Source organism: Echinops telfairi, unplaced genomic scaffold (genome assembly GCF_000313985.2).
Source record: "Echinops telfairi isolate 266 unplaced genomic scaffold, ASM31398v2 ScPeMD7_7420;HRSCAF=8458, whole genome shotgun sequence".
NCBI classification, from domain to species: domain Eukaryota; kingdom Metazoa; phylum Chordata; class Mammalia; order Afrosoricida; family Tenrecidae; genus Echinops; species Echinops telfairi.
Window position 1 is genome coordinate 13,708,339 of NW_022111320.1, and position 10,024 is coordinate 13,718,362.

The following is a 10,024-nucleotide window of genomic DNA, read 5'->3' on the forward strand; positions in this document are numbered from 1 at the left end:
GTTACAGTTGTATGTTTGGTCTGCCAATTCTAGGCATCAATCCATAACAATACTTGAAAATGATTTTTTTCTTTTCTAGAATTAGATCATCACAGCAAAACGATGTAGAAGAAAGGTCTTAAGCTAGGGCAAAAGTGTGTGTGTGTGTGTGTGTGTGTGTGTGTGTGTGTGTGTCTGTCTGAACGTTTTTGAAGCCTAACACTCTCACCCTAGTGTAGAAGGCAGCATTCCCAGCTCCACCACCTCTTGGCTTGGCAGACTTTTATTCCTTGAAAAGCAGACGTGGGCAGAGGATGCCAACAGAGTTCATGACACGAAACTCAACCTTTTGTTCCTGGGATGAGGAGGGTATGAAGACAGAATAGCAGTAGCTAGCCAGAGGAATATTGGGGGTTGGATCCCAGTCCTGTTTCCTGATATAGTCAGCTGATCTGAACATAAAATATCAATTTGAATATACCAGTTGCTGGTATATCCTGGTATTATACTGTGACATGGAGATTTTATTAAATCACTTTCCTAGGATTTGTGAAAACCAGGAATAAATTATTCCTCGGCACAGTCATAATGAGCATTGAGAACGGAAGTTTCAAATGAATTTTTAATAAAAAGCTATCATTGCAGCACATGTCATATTGCCCTTGTTCCTGAATTAGTCTGATTGAGATCTAACATTCTAGATGCAATGACAAAGCTGTAGAAATGCTTTTTGTTTTTGCTTAAAAAATTTTTTTTAAGGTAAATGAGCCTTACATAGAGGCATGTCTTCACAAGGCATTGATAAGACGCAGGCAACACGAATTCATAGCCTAGGAACATAGTTAGATAACTGCAGTTTTTCAGCAAATAGCAGGGCTGAAGGGAATAGGTTACATCCGCAAGAACACAGGTCTCTCTCTTTTTTTTTTTTTTGGCTGCACCAGGAAAGGTTCAATGTTCCCTACCAGACTGATTGGTGTGTGTCTCCTTGATCCAGGCTGTCTGGGGTGTATCAGTGTATTTTGAAACCATCAATAGTGATCAGGTATTCCAAGAAAGAATGCTTTGAAAATTTATCTCAATACTAAAATCCAACTGCATGTTTCCATTTCACACATGCACAGACTCAAATTATTATTTTCTCAAATTGCATCAGTCCCCATTTACATACAGGTTTTGATTAATTTAGGTGTATATCTGGTGCATAAAAAAGCAATTTCATTACAATGTAGCAATTGCTTAGGGAGCTTCATGTTTCATAAAGAGAATTGTCTAGGGGAATTCTACATAAACACTTACCTACAGTAATGTTTAAAAAGAATATTTACACAAGTTACTAATACTACCAGGTTTCTGTGCTGAAATCAGAATTGGCTGAGGCCCTGAGAGAGGGTAACTAAGTAAGTAGAAATTTGCTGGTTCTATTACCCTGTTTCCCCAAAAGTAAGACATCCCCCGAAAATAAGACCTCCCAAAAATAAGGGTTTGGATTTTTATGATGATGTTCCAGAAGATGGTGACAGGACTGTCATTGAATAAATGAGTAAATGTACCATAGATTGTTGTACATGAAATAATGGTAGTAACAATGAATTCTTGATACTGTAGGATTCAGTTTGTCTGGTTATGCTGGTTTGTGATGACAACTACTACCGTACCATATACAGGTAATACGTTTCCTTTTTTTGTTGTTCAACAATAAATGTGTGCCGTATTCTTCTTCATGGAAAAATAAGACATCCCCTGAAAATAAGACCTAGTGCATCTTTGGGAGCAAAGTTAATATAAGACACTGTCTTATTTTCGGGGAAACAGGGTACATATCTCTTCCTTTGAGCAATAGGCAGTGGCTCATGTATCTCATAAAACCCTTCTCTGGGAGGGCTTATCTTCTAACATATTCTTTATAAGTTACATTCTTTCCTGGCAATCACTCCCTGAACTCCTGCGGACAAAACGTCATCATCAGAAGAGGACATAGACCCCAAATTGGGCCAATCAGATTATTCTAATCATTTGGAATTGGGATTCAGTGATGCTAACTCTCTCTGCTAGTTGGTTGGTATAAAATTGGAATTGCTGGGGGGAAATCACTGTTCAGCAGAGATAAGTGAAGCTACCCAGTTCTCAGCAAGAAGGTAAGTTTCTTAGAAAGGGGGGTAATTTAATTAACATCTAAGACTTGATGTTCGTCATGTTTGGGTTCCTGTTACTCTTGAATGTTGTTTACACTTTCTCACTTGGTATTCAGGTAACCTGCATTCTCCAATATTTTTTTTTACATTTGTCTTAGTTCACTGGGACTGCTGTAATAAAATCCCCAAACTGTGTGGCTTATAAGAACACGATTCTGGCGACCAGAGTCTAAATCATTGTATGCACTGTATTAATCCCTCTAAGGGCTCTGAGACATAAACTATTCGATGGAATTTTCCTAGCTTCTGATGCTGCTCAGGAATTCTTGGTGTTCATAGACCCCACTTAGATATGATTTAGACCCACTCTTCTCGAGTAGAACTTCATATTAAATGATAAAATATTCAAAAAATATTATAAAACCAGGTCCTTGGGGCCAGGACTTCAACATAATTTGAGGGAAGACAACTCAATCCATAACTCAGTTTAAGCTTTAATGGGTTTCTAGAGTAGAAGAGCCTAATTAAGCATTTGTGCATTTCTAATTTACCCTATAGAAATCACTGGAAACACTAGGAAAATAAAAATGAGTCCAACTCTTACTCTATGCATGTTCTCTGCTGTAATTTCTCTAATTTTAGTATGCCGCCAGGAGGGCATATGTATATAAATATAAATGTTTCACTTGAACTCATTCTCTGTGGCCCTCCCTGTGGGTAGGATCTGTTCCCGTCCATCTGTCCTATAGCCATGTCAAAGATTTTATCATCAAAATGCCTTCTTCTGGTGTGTCTTTGTTGTTGTTTGTGACTGTGACACCTGAAGCAGTGCCCCTTAGAAGACACATCTCTCCCTCTGTGGATAGGCTTCTGTCTGCCCAGACTCCTTTTTAATATTTAGCTGTCTCAGGTGATCGAGGCCTCTGTATAAGTGTCTACAAGAGATCGGTAATGCTGCTGTTGTACACTAACAAAAGTATTGAATATGTCAAAGAGTTAGCGTGTGTTATATTAGAAAGCATAACAATGCTCATACAAATAACCCTTTTAAAAACATTTTGGTTATTTAATAGCTTGTTTAATAGAAGACAGCTAGAGTCTTAGATCGATCAGTGTTTCGATGACCTAGTGTGGAAGCTATGGGCAGCCTATCATGTGTTCGTGATAGAAGGAGGACGGAAGGGGAAATGACCTTTTGGTATTATTATAAACATAGATTGACCTTGCAGACGCTCAGGCCACACTTTGAGGACTGCCACTCTACAATTAGAACATCTATTTAATAACTGTAAGTATAAAGTTAAAAGTCTTACCAACCAGAAAGTAGTACATTTACTTCTTTCAGATTAATTGAAATTGGCACATTCTGGGTATTTTATGCCATATCCCCATGAGAACACAACATTCCTATTTTCAAATTTCCTAATACATCGAATATATGGGTGGAATTTAAATGGAATATGATGAATTATCTATAAAAATTCACCCATTTTTTAAGCTTTTCATTTTCTTATAGATATAATGAATAAGTCAATCATTAACTTTACCTAAATGTCTTAGCTGACTAGCATTACTTTTTCTTTCAGTGCTTTATGTAAAATTGTTCTTGTCTAGTATCAAACTTAGATTTCCATTACTTTTGTTATTTTACTTTTTTATTCTAACCTCCTACTATAATAAAATTGAGACAAAATCAATTACAGAATGCTATAGAAATATTTATTAATATTTAAGAGAGGTATAAGGTATACAATAACTTAGTATATTTGAGAAAGTTCAAATACCCCAGCTTCCAAAATAACTTCCTTCAAAAATCTCTAGGCAATTTGATTAAATACATATTTTCTCTTTTAAACTTTTTTGAAAATGCACCAGAATAGGACTAACCTAATAAAATCCTACTTGTTCTTAAATGATCACATCCATGCCAAATTCAATATTTACAATGAGATCTAAAGCTATGTCCTTGTTCTTTCCTCTGCTAGAGGGATGCATACTCTCCAAGGTGGTGTTACGGGTAAGGAAAGCATCTTAAGAAAGAGGCAGACCGGGTTTCACCAAATCATAGCCCAGGACACTGGGGAAAACTGAAATAAGCCTTTCTCCTTGTGGTCCTGAATTTCTGCTATTTTCTTCTAATGTGTGATGGCAACATGGGGACAAGTTGAAACAATGTGGATTTGAAACGAAATAAAGAATTGTTTATATGATCTTAACAAGCATCAGGTAAAGCAGTAGTTGGATTGTTTCCAGAAGTCCACTCAACAGTTAATCCTTTAAAACATTATATTCTTCCTAATGTTAACCTCATATGTTGTCTATCTTTGGCTTTGCAAAAGGAGATTACATGGAGTCACTAGTATGAGAAAACCTAACACTCTTTAAAAGCAAAGAACAAAATCTAGATGCTCCGAAACATAATAAGAGCAAGAAAATTATTCCTAATCCAATGAAATGTATATAGAGATGCAAAAAAAAATGTAATCTATTACTAGAAGAAAAATCATTCAATGGAAAAGAAGACCATGACATGACACTAATGATGGATAAAGCATACAATGACTTGGAGTCATTCTTAGAAACATGTTCAAGGACTTAAAGGTAAACTTGAACAAAACATGGAAAGAAATAGAAGATGTTTTTAAAAATAAAGCTTTAAAAACTGAAATAAAACATTATCTAAACTAGGAAGGTAACTGGATAGAGTTAAAGCAGATGAGACCCTACATAGAAAACACCGCTTAACGCAAAAACATTACAATAAAAACCACCTAAACCAGTGCACAAAGGTAAAATAAGGAAATATTACATGTCCCGAATGTTATCCAATCTACCATAAACATATTTAACTGACAAAGGATGAAAGAAAAATTAATGATAAAAAATTATCACACTATATGTGAGGGAAATTATTGTCTCTTGGCTGCAAAGGATACTTGAAGTGCTTCCAAAACGTAAGGAGGCGTGTAGGACGACAGTCTTTAGGGTTATAACGAGGGCGTTCATGCAAGGTTTGTCTCAAACATCTCACATCTGTGCCCGGTTTCATTTTCTAAGACGGGCTTGCCACATCAGAGGAAAGAGATCAATCATCCTTCTGTATCTCTGCAGCGATCCTGAAGAAGCGGTTTGGCATTTTAGCTCACGTGTTTTCCCCTGGATGAAATGCTGTATGCAGAGACGGGTACATGGTTGTTATGGATTGGCATGTGTTCCCTAATACAGTTATTTTACCAGTAAACATGGCCTTGCCTGGAACACCCCAAACTCTCTGCCAGGAAGTCGAGTCCAATGTACAGCGGCCCCATGGCGCAGAGGACAAGTACGCCTTGGGGTTCCTAGGCTGGAAACTTTGAAGGGAGTAGAAAGACCTCGCCTTTTTGCCTCATGGCAGCTAGTGAGTGAGCCAGCAGCTCAATGGGTAGCCCGCTACACCACCAGGGATCCTTGTTTGGCATAAGGTTTACCTTTGGCTATATTCATGCGCTCTGTACTACTGGGGCGGAGGTGAAGCTGATCCATGACATAGTATTTTCAATCACTTCATAGGCATATGAAAGTTGGAAATAGAATAAGGAAGAATGAAGAATGGATGCAGTCCAGGGAATATTGAAAGTACTATGTCCTGACAAAAACACAAATAGCTCTGTCTTGGAAGAAGTGTAGGCAGAATGTTCCTTAGAAGCAAGACAGGCAAGACTTCATCTCATTTACTTTGGACTTGCTATCTGAGACACCAGTCTCTGGAAAAGGGCACAACACTTGGTGGAGTAGAAGGTCACTGAAAAAGAGGAAGACCCCACTAAGCTGACTGACAGGGTGGCTGCACCAATGGCCTCATAAGAAAGGTGAGGACGGCCCAGGACCGAGCAGCGTTTTGTCTTATTGCACACAGGACCGCAGGTAGTCAGAACGGACTGGCTGGCACATAACAACAACTTAGGGAAGGCAATAAGGTAATAGTTTCTGACTGGACACTGCATCAGACGATTTTTTAAAAATTGACTGAGCTACACAGCACATTTTGCCAACTATTTCCCTTAGTTTAACAAAATGTTCTTGTCTTTAAGTAAGCTACGCCTGTTCTTTATTTTCATCCAAGTTGAAACTACACAACAAAATTTGGATTTTTTGTTACAGAAACATCCACTAAATGTACCAATTTAGCACTAGTATGTTGAATGTCCAATTTGAGGGCAAGCCCATCCCTGGCTCCATGGGATAAAAAGGGCTTTCTGCTTTTATGAAGACGGACAGTTTGGGAACCCTATGGAGCACTTCTGCTCTTGCTCACAGGGTCACTTTGAGTTGGATTGGACGCCATAGCAGTACTGTCGCAACCATTCTCTCAAATTCCAATTGATTATATGTATATATAACTCCTGCTTACATCCTAGTCCCATGTAAGGAGGCATTTCTGGTTGGCTTGAATCTGGACCCGAGGGACTCCATGTCACACAGAGGCTCTGTCATCTACATACGGCTCCAGGTCCAGCGGGAAGAGTTGCATGAAGCGGTATGAGGGAAACAGAGTGGTCAGATAGGTGCAACTGCTTCTTGCCCATTTGGGTTTACAATGCCAATCTCAAATTAGCCACATTCCAAAAATGCAACGGGTAGGGAAATGAGGTCTTTTTTAGGCAGACACTGCCCAGAACAGCCCGGCAATAGGGAAACCATAGTTGGACATATTTAAAGAACAGGTAGACGTCTCCTTTGCCATTGACAAATGTTTTCATAGGTCATATATTTTTAAACATTAAATTGAAAATCTGTAGAAACATAACAATCAATTATTGAGGATCATGGGTATGAACAAAATCAGAGTGACAGGTGCATTCTGCAATGTACTTTATTTTGTAAAAGAGCATTGGTTCTTAACAATAATGACCAAGCACACATACTTCCTCAATCAAGATGTACCTTTGTTGAGAAGCTCAAAGTTTAAAATGATCAGAATTTGTCATAAAGACTTTCAATAGGATTCACCCAACCTTTCATAGGACAGTAAAGCCCCAGAGAATTGAGGTGACCCATCAAAAATCACAATGTTAGAAAGTGAAAAATCTGTCTTCTTTTATTTCCATGTAGATCACAGCCCGGTGCATAACCACTATACCACCAGGGCTCCTACTTCATATTTCCCTTTATGTTACCCTGTCCGGGTGGTCACTGGAGACATAGGGTCACTCTGGTTGAAGCTGACTCAATGGCATCTAACAACAACTTGAAGTCACGTATTGGTCCAATTTTGAAGACTTGTGTCTTCTTTACGTTACGTTCTAATCCAGATTGAAGGCTGTAGTCCTTGACCATGATCAATAAGTGCTCTGAGTCCTCCTCACATTCAAAAATCAAGGTTGTGTTATATGCAGATCTCAGGCTGTGAATGAGCCTCCAATCCTGATCCCATGCACTTGTTCACAGAGTCCAGCTTCTCTGACTATTGCTCAGCATACAGACTGAATCAGTATGGTGAGAGAGGACCACCCCGAGGCAGGTCTTCCTCGATTGTAAACTGTGCAGGATCCTTCTGTTTGATCCACATACCAGTTTCATATGAGCATGATGAAGTGTTTGGAATTCCCATTATTCTCAAAGCTATGCATGGTTTGTTATGATTAACACAGCAGAATACTTTGGCATAGCCAATAGAATACAGGGAACATCTCTCTGATACTCTGTTTTCAGCTAGAATCCATGTGACAGTAGCAATGATAGCCTTGTTCCATGCCCTCTTCAGAATCTGGGCCTAAATTTCTGGCAGTTCCCTGTCAGTGTTCTCCTGCAATCCTTGTTGAATGGTCATCGGTAAAAATTTACTTGCACGTGATACTCATTATATTGTTCTATAACGTCAACAGTCTGTTGGGTCACTTTTCTTTGGAATGGGTGCAAATATGGATTTCTTGTGGTTAGTTGGTCAGGTAGTATGCTTTAAAATTTCTTGGCATCGGTTAAGCGAGTGCTTCCAGTGCTTCAGCAGTTTGTTGAAACATTTCACTTGGTATTTGGTCAAGTTCAGGAGGTGTCTTTTTCATGAATGCCTTCAGTGCAGGTTGAACTGCTTCCTTCAATGCCATCTATGCACAACAGAACAAAATGCTGCATGGTCCTGGGCCATTCTCAAAAATGTTCCTACGCCTGAGCCCATTCGTGCAGCCACTGTGTCAACCCATCTCATCAGGGACGCGCTTCTTTTTGGCCACCCCTCCACTTTACCAAACATGATGCCCTTCTCCAGGGACTGGTCTTCCCTGACAATTTGTCCAAAGTTTGTGAGAAGAAGTCCTGCCATCCTGACTTCTAAGGAACACTCTGCCCTTACATCTTCCAAGCCAGATCAGTTTGTCCTTGTAGCAGTCCATGGTACTGTCAGTCTTCTTTCCCAGCACCATCACTTGCCTGTCCTCCTGCAATGGCTTGTGCGTTGTTGTGATTCTGGAAGCTATGTCACTGGTATTTCAAATGCCAGGAGGGTCACTCAAAGTGAGCAGGTTTCAGCGGCGCTTCCAGACTGAGAGCAAACAGCGGAGATGTCCTCAGCGCCCACTTCATGGGAAAGGCCGCTGAAAACCTCGTGCCTCACTTCAACGCATTTCCAAATGCATGGCTGAACCATCTATGTCGTTTCATAGGCTGTATATCTTTATGGGGGGTGGGGCTGATAACCTCATCATTCTCCCACACAGCAGGGTGGGTTTGAATTGCCAGTCTTGAGACTAGCCATCTAAGGTTATTGACAATGCCAGCAGGTCTTCTTGGAAAATGTATATCGCTCTCAATTATGTTTCAATTTCAAGTAATCACAGCGAAGACTAAAGTTGGCTTCATAATTTCTTAAGCATTGGTCTCCATGTTGCTGTGGAGACTGCCGTTAGTTGTGATCAAATAGATATGCACTCGTGACAGCCCCGCGTGTTCTACGGAAAACCGTCTCCATAAGCTGTGGTCACCTTTCTCCTTAAGGGAAGCAGACCGCTAGGACTTTTCTTTCAGGGACCCGCTGGCTGCTGACTGCCAAACTTAAGCTAAGCAGTCCAATATAAATTAGCTATGCCACCTAGACATTCAGGGACACTAGACAACAAGTTTTCCACAGAAGATCTGCCTCACTTTACAGGATTTAAGTAGTTGATAGCATTACTTAGTCATTAAGTCCATGGGTTTATAGCTCAGATAGACTTGGACTCAAATCTCCTACCATATGGTCCCTTGACTAATTTATAGAACTGCTTTGAAGCTGCTTTTCTTCATCAGGAATAAGGATATCGTTGCTGCTGTTGTTGAGCACCCTCTAGTCTGTTCCTCCTCGGGTGCAGCACGTGCCTACTGAGACATAGCAAGTGGACCATTGCCTTGCCTGGCACCGCCCTTGAGATCCACACAGATGTGATGGTTGGCCCATTGTTCCAGCCACTGTGCCAATCCATTTCCTTCAGGGTCTTTCCCATTTTTGCTGACCTAGTGCTATACCCAATATGATGTGTTTTTCCAGATAGTGTCTCCTAGGTTCAAAAACAGGTAGTTATGATCATTCTATCCTCTGTCAAGCATTGCCATCTCAAGTAAACAACAAACAAATAAACAAACAAAAAAGGACACTTGATATCCTTAGCCTGAAAATAAAAATAACTGTGAAACATTACGTCCAGTCTCATTGTATTGTAGTATTAGCTTGGATATTAGATGTGATATTTCACAGTAATCAGAGGAAGAGGTCCACACTTAACCCTCCCAGATTACAATGTTTGTCTAACACTTCCACTTAGCTCAGTGAGGTACATTTTTGAAAATTCTGTCCCTGAAGTAGCCATGAATGTGAATAACACAAAAATGGGAAAACTTTATAAAAGCCTCGGGTTTTCTAATTTCTTTATGTGTTCAATGAAGAAATCAGAAGAAAATTT